The following is an 18,434-nucleotide window of genomic DNA, read 5'->3' on the forward strand; positions in this document are numbered from 1 at the left end:
CAGGCGCCCACGTATAGGCATTCTAAATACTATCTTTTATATGTATAAAGGAGGGATCCTTTTATGTATGTATCAAGGAGGGGCAGGAATTCTTTTGTCTCTGTGGATATTCCATGCCTGGCATCATGCCTAGTACATAGTAGGCCCTTAGCAAATACTTGCTAAGGGAAGGCATGGGTCCCCTACCCCTCCCCGTGTGCGACATCTGTCTCTGCATACCATTAACACATAACATGCTGCTCAATAGGCTACAAGATGATGAAAGCTTGAGCACTTTTCTTCATGGCAGGTTCTGACTTCAGCTCTCTTCTCACACGACCTCATATATTTCTTGCGACAATCCTGAGAGGTAGGTTTTATTGCTGTTCCCATTTTAGAAAGAGAAAAGTCACTTGTCTGAGAACATGCACGCATCCTGTAGGGGGGCAGAGCTGTAGCCGGCCCCTCATCTGCAAGCAACACCAGTGTGCTGATCGGGAGGGATTGGTGTCCAGAGCCCTGGGTTTGAGTCTCAGCTTTGGGCCTTCAACCAGCCTCTTGGTTTCCCTGAGCTTTGGTTCCCTCCCCTTGCCATTCTACCTCCATGAGCAAGTATGAGGCACGGCATGCAAAAGTCCTTTATACCATGTGACACCCACTTGACAAATGGGGAGATGCCTGCTTGGGCTAACAGAGGAGTTTTCTGGCCAAAGTTATAGCATGAGTCTACACTACTGAGAGTCACTGCCTCCTCCTTCTCAACTGACCTATGTCTTCAAGACCCTGCCCAATGGCACTGCCTCGTTCCCAAGACCCTGGAAGGGGTTAACAGGAGACATCAGACCAACGAACCGGACTCAAAATGTCCTGTATCCCTCAGTTTCTGAGCTACCTGATAATCCCGAGAGAAACCAGGGTTGACAACTAGTAATAGATAATAATTCTGCCACCCTCCTGAGTTGCACTTACTAGTTTGCAAAATACTCTTGGGGCACCTGATGTCATGATCTTGCAGTTCGGGGGTTTGAGCCCCACATCAGACTCTCTGCTATCAGCCCAGAACCCCTGCTTCGGATCCTCTGTCCCCTTCTTTCTCTGCCCCTCCCCTGCTAGCTCACTCTCTCTCTCTCTCTCTCTCTCTCTCTCTCTCTCTCTCTCTCTCAAAAATAAACATTTAAAGAAAAACACTCTCATTCATTCAACATTTAGTCCACAAATATATGTGAGGCTCTATTACAAACCAGGCACTGTGGCCAGCACCATAGGCATGGTGTAACACCAGGTAGTCAAGACCCCTGCCCTCAGGAAGCTTCCAGGCTGGCAAGGAAACATGTTTGGAGCCAATATTCTATAGTCCTTTACCACAAACCAGTTGCTTTACATAGAGTGACTCATTTGCTCTTCACAGCAATTCTATAAGTACCACTATTATCTCTATTTCACAGACGAAGAAACCTAGTCTACAGTGGTTAAGTGTCTTGTTCAAAGTTAGTGGTGGAGCCAGCTGTCTGACTCACAGCAGCATGTTGCTAGCAGGAGCCTTTTGTGACCATCGATTGGGAAGTTGAGATCCTCACCAGCAGAGATTCCCAAGACCAAGACCCCAGGGCCACAACTTCCCACTATATGGAGCCCTTCTTTTCCACTCCAAAAATCAAAGACACCTCTTTATATGAGAAGAAACCAACATACTGGCTGCTCTGGTCTGAGAATGCCAAAGGTAACTTGCATCTCCTGTCGGAAATTTTCCTCATCAAAGCATTGGAAATCAATATGGTGAATACAGTTATAATGAACCACCCTGTTCACAATCCCTGCCTCTTCCTAAGGAAAAGGAATCATGAGAGACACATATTGGTTTCAGCTCCATCACATCCTTCCCCTGCACATGGTCCTCCCACGGGGAATCCTCCTTCCTCTTGTCAACAGCATTGGAGATGTTCAGGGGTTTTATTGGATGCTCTTTATCACTGTGACTGTGAGGATTCAGTGCAGCTAAGATTTAAGAGCCCAAAGTAGTTTAACTTCTTCCAAGCATCAGCCATGGCTGCTGTGCCTTCTATAGGACTGTTCATGGACTTTCAGGCCCGAAGGGAGCTAGTGAATACCAGGTGACCATCTCATTTCACAAATGTGGAAACTGAGGTGCAGAGAGGCAGAGGCCACGCAGCATAGGACCAGCATCAGTGCATCCCACTTAGATACACAAGAATCTCTTCCACAGAAACGTGTTGAGTTCTGAGAAGCAGTGCTGCCCTGCCCGTAGCATTGGCATCAGACTGCCTGAGATTGAATATCTGGCCCTGTGTAAGACCTTGAGAAAGTTGATTGAACCTCTTAGTGACTCAGCTTTCCCAGGTATACAATGGGAATAATCATAAAAGTATCTGCTCCTTTGAGTTATCAGAAGCTTTAATAACACAGAAAAAAAACTAGAGGCACCTGGGTGGCTCAGTCAATTGGGCGTCCGACTCTTGATTTTGGCTCACATCATGATCTCGTGGTTCATGAAATCAAGCCCCTCGTTGGGACTGTGCTGACAGCACGGAGCCTTCTTGAGATTTTCTCCCTCTCTCTGCCTCTCCCAATCTGTCTCTCTCTCATTTCATCTCTCTAAATAAATAAATGAATATTAAGAAAAAAGAAAAAAAAACTATTAAAATTATACAAATAGTAAGTGCTCAATAAACGTTAGTGATGGGCATTATCTCAAGAAACAGTGTCCCTGGGGCTAAGAGTTGCTACTAGAAGAGCTGAGCTTCCCTGGCTTACAACTCTGATGCAGGATATGAGCTCATACTGCCCTGAGAACCAGCGTGTGTAAGACAGGAATGGCCTCTTTTTTTCCACCCAGCTGGCAGCCGTGTTTCCTAGACAGATGATAAGATTAAAAGTTCCTGAAGGCAGGAGACAGCCTTAGACATCTTTGTGTTGCCTGACACAGTGCTGAGCACAAATGGTGGCCTTGTTCCTGGGTCTTCCAGCCAGGCTCAACCACTTACACCCTGTGTCTGCCAGCTCATGAAATCCCGCAGTTGTCCAGGTGGGATTCTTTTTATTTATTTATTTTTTTGTTTTAAAAATTTTTTAACATTTATTTATTTTTGAGACAGAGAGAGACAGAGCATGAACAGGGGAGGGTCAGAAAGAGGGAGACACAGAATCTGAAACAGGCTCCGGGCTCTGAGCTGTCAGCACAGAGCCTGACGCGGGGCTCGAACTCACAGACTGCGAGATCATGACCTGAGCCGAAGTCGGCCACTTAACCGACTGAGCCACCCAGGCACCCCTTTATTTATTTAAAAATAATTTTTTTTGAATGTTTATTTTTGAGACAGAGAGAGACAGAGCATGAGCAGGGGAGGAGTACAGAGAGAGGGAGACACAGAATCTGAAGCAGGCTCCAGGCTCTGAGCTGTCAGCACAGAGCCTGACTCAGAGCTCAAACTCATGATCCATGAGATCGTGACCTGAGCCGAAGTCGGACACTCAACTGACTGAGCCACCTAGGCGCCCCCCACCAGGTGGGATTCTAAGGAACTTCTCAAGCTGAGTCTCACCAGCTTTTGCTCAAATTTTAGTCCTGACTCTCTTCTACCACTTCAATCCCTGCCCATGGACTTCCCAGATTTGGTGTTCTTTCTGAGTGTTCTTGCATGCCTTCTCACTTTGTACAACCTCTTCCCCATATATTTCCAGGCCTTTCCATCCCAAATGTGTATCATTGACTCAAGGGAGATCTGCTGGTTCCAGTTCTCAACCCCAGGGAATCTCTCCTATCCTGCCCTCCAACACACACACACACACACACACACACCCCAACCCCTTCAACTCCTGCCAAGACTTCAACTCCTGCCATTTTCCCCTTGCCATCTTTGATTAATTTCTAAGAGTTAGGAATGCTTATATTCACTTGCCCAACCTTTCTGTGGTTAGGGGTAACTGTGTGAACCGATCTTGATCACATAGGGTGGAAGGCTGACCTCTTGGAAGATTTCCTCCTTAATAGAACAGAGGAATCTTCAAAAGAATACCATTCCTTCCTGCCTTGGGTACAATTATATGAGGCCCTGATGCTTAGACATGCAGCCACCCACTTGTATGACAAAAAGAACAGGAGAACTGCAGAAATACTGACCACAAGCTATCAACACTGAGCTACTAGGTGAACCAACTCTAGAGCCACCAGCCTCTGGATTCCTTATTATAAGAAACAAGGAATCATTCATATTTCTTAAGTCACCTTGAGTCAGAAGTTCTGATACTTGTAGACAAAGGCATTTCAAAGCTTTATCAGGTAAGCATCAGTCTCCCCACTGTGAACTCCATCAAAATGAGGTGGATTAAATGTTGTAGATAGATTGAAGAGCAAATTTTCTAACATTATCTGGTAGGAGTCTGTGCAGAAAATTCAAAAATCCTAGAATGTGGGAGGAAATTTAAATGTCACCCATGTCTGACATCTAGACCAATGGAATCAAATTGTGGGTTCAGAAATAAACCCTCATATGTCAATTGATTTTCAACAAGGGTTCTGAGAAAATTCAATGGGGAAATAATAGTCTTTTTACCAAACGATGCTGGGATAACTGTTTATACTCATGCGAAGTATGAATCTGGAATCCTGCGTCACACCATATGCAAAAATTAGCTCAAATGTAAGAGCTAAAATTACTAAACTCTTAGACAAAAACACAATCATGAATCTTCATGACATTGAACTAGGCAATGGTTTCTTAGGGATGGCACCAAAAGAAACAAAGAAAAAAATATGTAAATTGGACATCATCAAAAATAAACCTTTTTGTATTTCAAAGAAATTAAAATTAAAAGATAGCTCACAGAATGGGAGTAAATTTTTGCAAATCACACATCTGATGAGATTTATATCCAAGATATATATGAAGAACACTTATAATGCAACAATAAAAAAGCAAATGACTCAATTAAAAATGGGGCAAAGAATCTTAGTAGACATTTCTTCAAAAAAAAGACATAGGGGTAGCTGGGTGGCTCAGTCAGTTAAGTGTCCAACTCTTAATCTTGACTCAGGTTATTATCTCATGATTCGTGAGATCAAGCCCCATGTCAGGTTCTGTGCTGACAGTGCAGAGACTGCTTAGGATTCTCACTCTCTCTTTGCTCCTCTCTCATTTGTACATGCTCTCTCTCTCTCTCTTTCTCTCAAAATACATAAACAAACTTAAAAAATAGATATACAAATGACCAATAAGATCATGAAAGGATGCTCAACGTCACTAGTCATCATGGAAATGCAAATCAAAACCACAATGAGATACTACTTTATGCCTACTAGGATAGCTATAATCAAAAAGACAATAAGAAGTGTTGGAGAGGATATGTAGAAAATGGAATGCTCACAAAATGCTGATGGAAATGTTAAATGATACAGCAACTTAGGATAACAGGCTGCTAGCTCTCCCCAAGGTTAAACACAGGATTATCTGCCCAGGAGAAATGAAAACATATTCCTGTACAAAAACTTGTAAGGAATGTTCATAACAGCATTATCTTTAAAAGCCAAAAAGTATAAACAACCCAAATGTCCACCACCCACTGATGAACAGATAAATAAAATGTGGTATATCCATACTGTGGAATATTATTCAGTCATAATAAGGATATATGCTACAACACGGCATGGATAAACCTTGAGCATTATGCCAGGTGAAAGAAGCTAGTCACAAGTACATATTGTATAATCCCATTTATATGAAACACCCCAAATAGACAAATCTATAGAAACAGAAAACAGATTTGTGTTCCTGGGGCTAGGGAGGGGGATGGTTTGAGAAGGGAGGGGTGACTGCTGATGGGTAAATGGCTTCTTTTTGGAGTGACAGAAATGTTATAAAATTGATTATGGTGAATATATTTTGACACCATTGAATTGTATGGTTTAAATAATGAGTTTTATGATATGACAGTTATATCTCAATAAAGCTGTTTTGTTTTAAAAAGAAATCCACAAATTTAAGAAATAAAACAGATGGACATAGGGAAAGAGAAGGAAAAATAAGATAAAAATAGAGAGGGAGCTGGGGCACCTGGGTGGCTCATTCAGTTAAGCGGCCAACTCTTGTCATGCTCAGGTCATGAACTCACGGTCTTGAGTTTGAGCTCCACATTGGGCTCCATGCTCAGCATGGAGGCTGCTTGGGATTCTCTCTTTCTCTCTCTCTCTCTCTCTCTGACCCTCCCCTGCTTGTGCTCTCTCTCTCTCTCTCTCTCTCAAAATAAATAAATAAACATTAAAAAAAGAGAGAGGGAGGCAAACCATAAGAGATTCTTTCTTTTAAATTTTTTAAAGTTTATTTATTTTTGAGGGAGACAGAGAGACAGAGCACACGCAGGGGAAGGGAAGAGAGAGACACACAGAATCTTGAAGCAGGCTCCAGGCTCTGAGCTGTCAGCACAGAGTCCAATGCGGGGCTCAAGCTCATGAACTGCCAGATTATGACCTGAGCCGAAGTCAGACACTTAACCAGAGCCGAAGTCGGACATTTAACCAAATGAGCCACCCAGGCACCCCAAGAGATTCTTAAATACTGAGAACAAACTGAGTGTTGCTGGAGGGAAGGTGGGTAGGGGGATGGCCCAAATGGGTGATGGGCATTAAGGAGGACACTTGCTGGGATGAGCACTGGGTGTTATATGGAAGTGATGAATCACTGGGTCCTACTCCTGAAACCAATACTACACTGTATGTTAATTAACTTGAATTTAGATAAATAAATTTTTTAAAAGAAGGAAAAAAAAAAGGAATCCATGTCCAAAACCCAATCCTGTGCAAGTTCTTCCCAGATGGGGCTCCCAGGAACTAGAGCTGGTCAGGAACCGAGAAAACAAGAGTGATTTTCAACTACCAAATATAACAGGTGAGGGAAGAATAAGAACTTGATTCATGATGGGAAATCTACAGGAACATCAAGATGAATGGGAGCAGGAGACAGGGGTGGATCGATTCCCTAAGACAAGGATGATGCAGACACTGACCTGCTCTGTTCCAGCACCTGTGGAAGTCATGATACTGCTCGTCACAGTATCCTGCCCTGCCGAACCCAGAGACAGCAGTATAATACTATTCAACTAGCCCTCTGGGCAGCCGCTACCAGCCCATAGGGACTGGCACATGGAAAGAAATGTGTGTGCCTTTTCTGACTTAGGACAATGATACCAAGAGAAAATTTTGGGTAATGTCTGAAGCCACATTCATGGGCAGACAGGAAACCTCTAGGGCAATGGAATAACCTATGACAGTTCCTGAGATGACAAAGTCCCTCTAAGACCAGGATGTCCCTACCTGGACATCTCACCACTGCTCGTTGTAGCTCATCCCATCTTTGAGCAACTGAGTCAATTAGAAAGACTATCTTGACTTGAAAACCACCTCACCAGAGTTTCTCCCTTCCATCCTAATCCTAATATGATTTCATCCCTGGGAACCACATGAATGGACTCACTCCACAAGTATCTAAAGCATATCTGTACCTATTTGTATCTGTATATGATATATGTCAGGCAGGAGGCCATAGGAGGGCTGATGGGAAAAGGAGAGCCAAGACATCGCATGCATTCCGTATGAATTGATCCAGTTCATAGTTCTTCCTCCACTAGTGGGCTGGAATCCCCCTTCTCAGCATGGTTTGCATGGTGGGGGAAGCCTGCATGAACGCATGGGGTGTCTGGGGAGCATCAGGAATTAGGGGGGCATTTAACTGACATAAAGTCTTAAAAATATCAATAACGAAATTGGAAGTGCCATAGACTCCCTAACAAAGAGCACAAGAACAACAGGATTGGAAGAAATACAAATGGACAAGAAACAAAGGGGGAGAGCGCTGTCTCGTAAGCTATCAAAGAAATGTGAAACAAAACAACAGAACTTGGTTTTTCATCCATAAAATTATCAGTTAGTTTAAACTATAATATTCAATGCTGGCAATGGTGTGGTAAGACAGGCACAAATACATGCTTTTTGTTGGAAAAAAAAGCTGGTACATCTGTGGAGTGTGATTGAATGATAGGCCCTTTCACACAGCCACCCTTATGCTTCGAACACAGAAGTTCAGATATGCACGTATGGTAGAAAAGATGTTCACCAAAACTATTTTTGTGCAAGCCAAAAAATGGAAACAACTCCAGGTCCTGCAAGAGAAGAGTTACATAGATTACTATAATATCCCCACGTTAGAATCAATTTTGAAATAGTCGAATGGCATGGGGAAATGCACACAATATAATGTTACCCTCAAAAGTCAGGCTCAAACATCGAGATGTAGTTAGTTTTTAAATATACGAGGTCTTCACCAATCCATAGAAATAGGACCGGAAAGAAATACCACAAAGCTCTGACAGTAGCAGTTCCTGGAAAGTGGAGTGGCCAATAATGTGTATTTCCACCTTTATTTTTTCTTGATTTTTCAAATTTCTTCAAATGATCGTGTATTGCCTTTTTTTCTTTTTTTAAAGGAAAGACAGGAGTGATATGATTTAGGAAGGAAGGAAAAGAAAGAAAGAGAGGGGGGAGGGAGAAGGAGGCAGGGAGGGAGGAAGGAAGGAAAAGAAAGAGAGGGGAAGGAAGGAGGGAGGGAGAGAGGAACGAAGGAAGGAAGGAAGGAAGGAAGCCAAGGATCTTAGTCACTCAGGCTCCTTCTACTACCGAGTCTTCAATGGCCTTATAAGAAAATAAGGGGGCGCCTGGGTGGCTCAGTCGGTTAAGCGGCCGACTTCGGCTCAGGTCACGATCTCACAGTCCGTGAGTTTGAGCCCCACGTCGGGCTCTGTGCTGACAGCTCAGAGCCTGGAGCCTGTTTCGGATTCTGTGTCTCCCTCTCTCTCTGCCCCTCCCCTGTTCATGCTCTGTCTCTCTCTGTCTCAAAAATAAATAAATGTTAAAAAAAAAAGAAAAGAAAAGAAGGACAATTGTACCCAAACTGTCTCACAGAATTGAAAATATATGTGACAATAAGAAAATGTATGTGACATGCTTTGTAAATTGTAAAGCACTTTACATATATTAGCCACCGTTAACATTATAACACAAAATTAACTCCAACAATCAGAGAGAAAAGGAAAGAAATCATAATAACATACCTCAGACTTTGACCAGGAACTAGGAAAATACATGATTGAGCTGAGAATAGAAAGAAGGAAAAAGGTCACAGGAATCCTGAAGAGTGTTCGCTAACATCTCTCAGGAAATCCAGGGAAAATGTTTAAGAAGCAAAAACAAACAAACAAGAAACCTTACAAGGCAACCAAATGTTAACAGCCCTGCTGCTTGGCCATATAAGATGTTCTGCCTTTGTTTAAGAAAATCTGCAAACTGAGAAATATTCATTCAAATCAGAGGGAAGAGGAAATTCACTCATTGTGACAGGCAGATGAAAATCAGAATTAACTAAGGTTAAAATGTATTGGAAAAGTGTCTTGCAGGATCTGACTTGGCTCCAAAAGTAAAAATAAGCACCCCAAGGGAGAAGACTGGTGAGTGGGAAAAGGTTCTTAATTATCATGAGGCCAGGACTAGAATTAGAAATGACAAGGACCCAGCAAAAGCACTCGAATTCTTTACCTTGCAAGGGAAGATGCTTGTGGCCTGCTACTGTGGCCCATTCCCTCCCATTTGAAACTCTCTCCTGTTCTAGTTTCCCAGAGCCTCACGTGTCCTGCTTGCCTGCAACTACTTCTCCAACTTCCCTCCTCCTTCCCGACCTCCCAGGGCCCTTTGTGTTTCCCTGCTCTTTCCTAATCCCACTTTCTCGTTGTTCCCAGCTAACCGCTACAAATTTTGCATTTGTAGAACCCCACCAGGGTTCTTTTCTCAACTCCCACACCATCTTTCCAACTGCCTTCTGGACACAGCCCTTAGAAGCCCTGCTGCCTCCACACTAAGCTTGCCTAAAGGCAAATGCATCTTCTTTTTTTTTTTTTTTAATGTTTATTTATTTATTTTGAGAGAGAGAGTATGAGCAGGGGAGGGGCAGAAAGAGAGAGGGAGAGAGAATGCCAAGCAAGAGGAGCTGGACGTGGGGCTTGATCCCACGAACTGACTGAGAGATCATGACCTGAGCGGAAATCAAGAGTCAGACGCTCAAGTGACTGAGCCACCCAGGCACCCCTCAAATGCATCTTCTTAAAAACCAACCAAATAAACCAGAACTGGCTGAATGGATCCTCATCTGCTGTTTCTGATAATAGCTCCCATTAGAAACACTGGCTTCCTTTTGTGCTTCTTCCTCTCTTCCCAAACCAAAATCATCATGTCCCAAATCCTATTGACACATACACATCCTTTGGTATTTTTCTTATATCAGGGATGTCCCCTGCCCCTTCCCAGTCCAGATCTTTATAGGCTACTGAAGCAGCCTCCTGATGGGTCTGCTCATCGCTGGATCTTCTCTCCCAAGTCTCTTCTAAATGCCACTGTCTAGAAAGCTTCCTAAGACATCTTTTCCTGACTTGGATTCTCCCAACTAAGGCTTTCAATGACTGCCTTGTGCCTATTGGATAAGGAACAAATACTTGCCTGGCATTCAGAGCTGTCGAGCCCTAGCTAAGATCTGGATGAATGGTTTGATCAAGTCCAATTGTAGGGTTGGATCAAAGATGGTGGCCAAGATTAGAGTTAAAGCATGAAGCCTGGGGTTACCAGCTGTCAAGAGCTGAATGAGTGTGAGCAGGATTGTTAATTGTCAAAAAAAGGTCAAGTGTGGTGAGGGAATATAATTGCCAACACGTGAGCACAAAGGACAACATCCCAAGGTGGATCAAGGCAATGGAATCATCCAGAGATGCAAAGGAGTACAAAGATAAGAAGCAGAAGGGTGGGCCTCAGAAATAAGAACCTGCTGGACTTCCAGCTACTGCTGGAGTGAGGGTCAAAGAAGCTTTTTAGCATGAGGAGGTCAGAAGCATGCTTACTCAGAGCCCATGAGGCTGGTATCGGTAAACACAGCGTATCTGAAGCCAGCTTTGCTGGGAACCTGCTGCCCACAGAGAATTTACTCTTCTCCAAGCATGTAAGGCAAGCTACAGCTTCCGACAGAGGCAAGAGTGCAGCTTATGGAAAATTAACCAAAATCAGTCCTTGGGTGCATTTCTCCTCTGCATGAGCCCACATTCCGTGCTCACTACCCTTCCAGACAGCCACCTGTCCCCTTCTCTAGTCCTTTCAATCATTTCCCTGGCCTACATTGTCCTTGACCTAATGATACCTAATTCTCATCCAGCCTTCCTGGCACAGCTCAAGTTCTATGGCTACTCCAGTTCGTAAGCGATTGTCTTCCTTCTGAATGCCCTGTGAAAAAAGAAGCCACAGAATAAACTGATTTTCTGGGTCTGAATCTGTGTTACTGCTTTGGCATTGAAACTGTCCTAGGCTGTCAGTGACATTTGCATGTTTAGGGCTTCCCCTCTAAGGCAGATGCTGTTGGCTAGCTAAACCAACACCCATTCCCAAACTTGTCTACCTCCACCAGAGTCTGGAAAGCCTAAACGCTCCTGTTACCAGCCTGTTTTACTGCTTGGGTGGCCACGTGACACAGTTGTAACCAATGATAAATGAACTCGAGTCTTGTGTGGTTGGTTGGGAGGAGTGGCTAGGGTGGGTTGGGTGGTGTTTCTAAAAAGAATTTTTCCCAATGAAAGAGACAGAAACAGTTGGTGTCCTACATTTCCTCTTTGTTCCTGCAAAGAACATCATGGGCATGATGCTTGGGGCTGCAGCAACTATTTTGTGACCATGAGGCAATTAGCACAAAGATGAGAAACTAGTTACTACAAATGGACCTATGGGGCCTAGTCCCTAAGGACAAACATCCATCTGCCTCCAGACTGCTTGTTATAAAAAAATAAATAAATAAAACACACTTATTTATTTAACCCACTTTTAGCTAATTTTTCTGTTACTTGTAGCTAAAAGAATTTCTAACTTAATCATCTTCCTTTCCCAGACTGTGAGCAATTTGATGGCAGGGACTGTATCTTTTACATCTTTGCTTCTTCTAGCATCGAATATAGGGCTACCCTGTAACCAACCTTGATAACCATCTGCTAGCAGATGGGAAAGCTCAGGAGAGAATTTTCTACCCCTCAAAGTGTCTACCGAAGCAGGCAAGACACGGGCATTAGATGAAATAGTGGTAAACAAATGAGATGCTCTAGACCTATTGAAAAATTAGATGTAAATAAATCCTGCTGACCAGATGGCATCCACCCAAGAGCTCTGAGGGATGAAATTGCAGAAACGTTGGCCAACATGTATGACTTATTATAAAAGGTGTTGGGGGGCAGGGTGGGGAACTGCAGAGGAGCTTAAGAACCAAAGAGCAATGGATGTGCCTTTTATTCCAAACATGTTGAGAGAATCTGTAAGAGAGATCACAGGACACCTGAAGATCATAAACTTGGTGGAAATCTGGCATGGCTCTTCCTAAAGGAGACTCGGAAAAAGCTGATTTCCAAATTCTCTTTCAAAGGGGAGCAAGTGGAGAGGCATGATGGGAAGGAGAGGGAGGAGACCAGTAGACAGCACATATTTAGAATTTCAAAAACTCCGTGGTGTGGCTTGAAAGCAAAGGCTCATAAACATTCATCTGCTCTGGGATTGGTGAGGCTGCGGCCTCGGATCCAGAAACAGAGAAATAGGACTAAATAAGTACATGTTTTAATAGAGACTTCTAATGGCAGACTCCCCCCCAGGAATCGTTATAAGACAGATAAGAAGTGAACAGTATGTGAACTATCTGGAAGAGAGGGTGTTCACAACAGCAACTCTTCATCTACATGTGACCCGAACACAAAGCTCAAAAAACAGGTAGAGGGTTAAAGGTAAAATACAGAACTACCAGTTATATTTCAATTTGAAAGAGACAACAAAAAACTGTAGCACAAGTACATCCCAAACATAAGTATGTCCCTGGGACATACTTATACTACAAAATTATTCGCTGGTTTTCTTTTTATTTTTTTAATTTTTTTTTAACATTTATTTATTTTTGAGACAGAGAGAGACAGAGCATGAACTGGGGAGGGTCAGAGAAAGAGGGAGACATAGAATCTGAAACGGGCTCCAGGCTCTGAGCTGTCAGCACAGAGCCCGACGCGGGGCTCACGCGTCGCTTGAACTCACGGACCGCGAGATCATGACCTGAGCTGAAGTCAGCCGCTTAACCAACTGAGCCACCCAGGTGCCCCTCGCTGGTTTTCTAAAACACAATTGTAGCTAGGCATACGGAGCTTGGAGTCTCGTGGTTCTTCTTTGCTTGTTTTTTTGGTTGTGTGTGTGTGTGTGTGTGTGTGTGTGTGTGTTGTTTTGGTTTTTGCTAAATCTGGTGACCTTAGACGTGGAGAAATGGAGGGAATCAGAAGAGCTATGTCAGTAGACAGACCTAAGGTCTGTAGAATGGCGGCAGAGAGAGATGTTGGCCAAAACACTGGAGGAGGAGTAATCTCGGCCAAACCTAGGCAACAACGGGCTCTGGGTCCTTGGGACCTTGGACAACGGTGATTAAGAGACACAAACAAGGGGCGCCTGGGTGGCTCAGTCAGTTAAGCATCTGCCTTCAGCCCAGGTCATGATCTCACAGTTTGTGAGTTCCAGCCCCACATCAGGCTCTCTGCTGTCAGCAAGGATCCCACTTTGGATTCTCTGTCTCCCTCTCTCTCTGCATCTCTCTCTCTCTCTCTCTAAGTTAAATAAATAAACAAACAAACAAATTAATAAATAAACAAAAAAACTTAAAAAAAGAGAGAAAGAGCGACACAAACAATATAGTCCTAGTGGTTAAAAGTACACGCTCTGAAACCAGACTGTCTACATTGTAACCCTTGCTCTGGCATTCACCAGGTGGGTTTTTTTTTTGGTTTTTTTTTTTTGTTTGTTTTGCAGCAGTTGCTTAATCATTCTGTGCCTCAGTTTTCTCCCCTGCAAACTAGCATTATAAGGGTACCCATTGCTTACTGAGGATTAAATGGATCAACACATGGAAAGTGCCTAGAATAGCGCCTGACACACGTGAATGTCAGTTATCATCATGTGCAGAGGTGAGCCAGCATGGGTCTGCAATCAGCACCAACCTCTATCTCGTGGCTTCCCAGGCCAGTGGGAATGACTAAGTTTGCCTCTTCTTTGCCAGTAAGTGCCTTGTTGGATAGCCGCACAGCACACCTGAAGACTGATTGGCTAAGGGTTGCAGGAATGCAGTGTGGGCCCTCTTGGGGGCCACCATCTTCCCCAAGAGTCACACTTCCTAGTCCCCAGCACCCCAGCTCCCCATCTCTGCCTCTTCCAGGAGCAGTAAGAGTCTTCCTTCCCAACATCTGCAATCACCTCTGCATCCTCAATGCAGCTCACAGCTTGGTGTTAGATCAAGCGGGGCTCCAGAGCCTCTATGATGCCCTCTGCTGGACGTGCACTGTGAACACTGGCCTGCATGCCTTCTCCCAGCATGGACCATGGTTTGATCTTCCTCTTTTTTCGCTCCAGGGCTCCTGGCTTGCTGCTAACCACAGGGAAATAATCACAAATGATTATAGCCCCTCCAGATACCATCAGGCCTCCAAATCTTCTTGGCTTAACCTTGGACAATTACAAGGTCCTTGACCTTCTGCTTGCCTGTCCCTGTCCTTGGCTCCCTAGTTTCCCTCTCCTGCCCACTGGACTCACCTAGAGCAGGCTCTGTGCTACCTTCAGTGGAGAAACCAGAGAAAGAAGCAATCAGTCACTGCCTTGGGGTCAAAAGGGAGCTTATACAGCTACTGTGTAGACCCCACCTCCTTTTCTCTGGCTCCCAAGATCTCCACTCTCCAGTTGTGAGTATGGGTATGACGGCCTGTAGGTTTCACATTTAAAGTTTAAAGATAGGCACAATGTAGAAACTCTGTCCGTGTCAGCTACCAGATACTTTGGGGCTGAGGCCTGGGGTGACTTCAGGAGCTTTAAAAATCCACAGGCAGCAGAGTGGGTGATTCCAGAAGGAGAATCTAGGAGAAAAAATTCTAAAAGCAGGAAGGTGAGAAATTAGAACCTTCATGCGCTGCTGGTGGAGACATAAAATGGTGTGGCTGCCATGGAAAACAATTTGGTGATTCCTTAATAAGTTAAATATATAATCACTATATGACTAAGCAATCCCACACCCAGGTACATACCCAAAGGAATTAGAAAAAAGTTTTCAAACGAAAACTTGTACACAAATGATTATAGCAGCATTATTCACAATAGCCAAAACACAGAAACCACCCAAATGCCGTTGACGGATGAACGGATAAACAAAATGTGGTCTATCCACACAATGGATTATTATTCAGCCATAGACAGAAATGACGTTCTGATGCGTGATACAGCACGGATGAACCTTGAGAACATTACACTAAATGAAAGAAGCCAGACACGAAAGGCCACCTATTACATGATTCCGTGTAAATCTATTTAAATGTCCAAAATAAGAAAATATATAGAGATAAAGAGGACATTAGTGGCTGCCAAGGGCTGAGGGGTTGAGGAGACTATGGGTAACAACAAAGAGTTATGAGGTTTCCTTTTAGGGTAATGAAAATTGTTCTAAAATTGATGGCAGTGTTCATGCAAGACTCTATGAATCCACTAAAAGATATTGGATTGTACACTCTAAAAGGTAAATTTTGTGTTTTATGAACTATATCTCAATAAAGCTGTTTTTTTAAAGTTGGCAGATGGTCCAAAATAGACTTCGGTTCTATGTTAAGAAAAAGTTAAGAAAAAGAATCAAAAACTCATTCGTCAAGGAAGAAGTGAATTCTAGAACACCCCAATCCTGATGGCTTGTGGAAAGCCCAGAAGGCTTTCCTTTCGAAAAGGAAAGGTGGGTTACAGACATTCACATGTGTCAGGCGCTGTTCTAGGCACTTTCCATGTGTTGATCCAGTTAATCCTCAGTAACCTATGAAATGGGTACCCTTATAATGCTAGTTTGCAGGTGAGAAAACTGAGGCACAGTCTCCACTGTTGGCTTATTTTCCTCTCCCTGCCCCTTAATGCTACCTCTGCACCTCGCACATATCTCTGGTTCTCCTTTAATAGAATCAGCTCATAACTGTTGGCCAATCTGGCTGGTCCCCTGCTGCATCGTGGGATCTCGGGTAGCTGAGACCATTCCCTGTTGGTTTTCTCAGGCACCTGGCACCTCGTTTGTGCTCAACAAAGAAGTGTTGAATTGATAGAAATCATGTAAATCCTGGTCTCTTTTGTCTAGAGATCTGACAGCCTCACAAGAAACTGCTAGCACCAATTGCCTTGGGGAAGAGGAACCAGGTGGTTGGGAGAGGAAGTGGGGGAGACACTGTTTGCTTATCCTTCAGTATCTTTTGACTTTTATGCGTGCCAACAGATCACTTGTTCCAGAAAGAAACTACTTTAATTTTTTAAATTGCTTAGAAGTGCAACCCCTATTAGCAAAGACACAGAGCCCATGTGTTTGACAAAACAGAAAAGTAGAATGTGACCGTGGTCTTCAGAGAGTAGATTCCAGTAGCAAAGCCCTGAGTGGGACGTTCTGGGGAATGGGACGAAAGCCTCTAGGGAGGAATAGTGGTGGCATTTGTGGCTCTCTTCCTGTACCTCTAAGGAGACAATCAGATCTCTTCATTCCTTCTTAGTAATGACGTCAGGTCTCCCTGGGCATTGCCAACCTTGGGCATCAGACCACTGTCAGTGCCGCCATCACACAGATTCATCAGGATCGTGTTGCTCTCACATCCTCACCTACACACCTACCTGTCTGCTTGCAGGCTCACCAGGGCTGCAGCGGTCATAAGCCAAGAGGAAGACCTCATCACTGAGCCTCTCATCAAATGACCAGTACAGATGTGAGGGCCAGCTCCAAACACCCCAGAAGAGGCATGTCTGGAAGGCTGCAACAGATGCAAACTTCGACCCCCATGCCCTCTGGGCCTCTCCTTGTAGGCTTTGCTCCTCCCCCAGACCACTCCCAGGTAAGGTTCCTGGACCCACATGTTGCACCTTCCTGGCTCTGGGCAGTGACCCCTGTGGCAGTGAAAAAATAGAAAGCAATGAGACTCAAATGTCATCTGAGGACACCAGCCCTCATAGTGAGCCACCAGCTGGTAGGGGCATGCTTTGAAATGACCTGTTCATGTCCCTGATTCCCATTCTTCCTGTAAGTGACCTGGAGGCAGGTTTGTGTCTCTCAATCATCTATGACCAGCCCCCAGCACAGACCTGGCACATGACCAGTGTTTAGGATTAGTCACTTAGCTAACACTAAGTACTAACCAGTGCCAGGTGCTACTTTGATTTATTTCATGCTGATATCGGCCTTAAGAGGCAAGTGCTGCTATTCCCATTTTACAAATGAGTCACCAAGAATTTCAAGTAACTTGCCCAAGAGCCCACAGCTACTCAATGACAGAACCAGGACTCAAGCCCTGTAGGATTCAGAATCCCTCAGCTCAACCAAACACGCGATGCTGTGATTCACACCAGAAACATAGAGAGAGACAGAGATAGAGACAGAGACAGAGACAGAGTGGAGTTGGATGAGGCAGAAGGAGAAAAGAGAAAGGATAGAAGGGAGGAGAAGGTGGGGGAGAGAAAGCAGGAAGAGAGAAGGACAGGAGGTCGCCAGGTCCCAGGGACTTGTTCTCCACTTTGAGAGGAAGCAGCTCTCTTTAGTCGGTGCCTGAGAGGTCAGGGACTCACCCAGGCTGTGTAAACTCTCAAGAGACTGATGAACAGGCCAGAATATCATCTCATTAGTTCCAGAGAGAGCTATAACTTCCGAGAAAACCAGAACCTCAAGTCCATTGGTGGGCAGCCAACGTGCATGGGAAATGAATGATTCCCATCCCCAGACTGCGTAGTAAGCAAGGACTCTGCCAGAGAATGGCGGGATGATCTTAATGACCCGTGTCGGTGAGTTATGATTGCCTGATGCTCCGGCTTCTCTCGGGCCTGCCTGTCAAGCAGAGCGGATGTTTCTGTCAGCCACATGCGCCCCCTTGCTCTGGACAGCGCAGGAAAAACACTGACAAATCACTGCTCCTTGAAGTCCCTTTCCTCTGGACGATGCACAGACCACCCCCCACCCTTTAGTTAAACATTTGTTTCCTGGACAAGGCACGTTGTGATCGATTACATTTCACGATTGATTGGGTATCACAATCGCAGGTGCTTAACTCCATTATGCATGGACTCTTCTTACTAGTTTTTCTTTCCTAAGACAACCAAGTTATGAAAAAAAGGGAAAAAAGTGAAATACTCCTTAGACCTGTGGGCTGATGGTACCTTATTCTCAGGCCCGTAGCCGCGTTCAGCCTCCAGGTCGGCTGTGGCTCTCCATCCCAGGAAAGGGTGTGGTTTTTGTCCTCATGGTGTGATATGACGATGTGGGGGGAAGTGGCATGTGATGGGATGGGGTGGGAACCAAGCC

The 18,434-nt window shown here is 44.4% G+C and overlaps 1 long non-coding RNA gene across 1 annotated transcript; it reads right to left on the minus strand.

Moving 5' to 3' along the window:
• Positions 1-7,906: 7,906 nt before the first annotated feature.
• On the minus strand, positions 7,907-9,808 carry LOC122219883. Its single transcript, XR_006202595.1, has 3 exons — positions 9,578-9,808; positions 9,097-9,136; positions 7,907-8,148 (listed from the first exon to the last, which is right to left on the minus strand). It is a non-coding gene; the product is annotated as an uncharacterized LOC122219883 (long non-coding RNA).
• Positions 9,809-18,434: the final 8,626 nt, after the last annotated feature.

This window comes from Panthera leo, chromosome B2, assembly GCF_018350215.1.
Source record: "Panthera leo isolate Ple1 chromosome B2, P.leo_Ple1_pat1.1, whole genome shotgun sequence".
NCBI lineage: Eukaryota > Metazoa > Chordata > Mammalia > Carnivora > Felidae > Panthera > Panthera leo.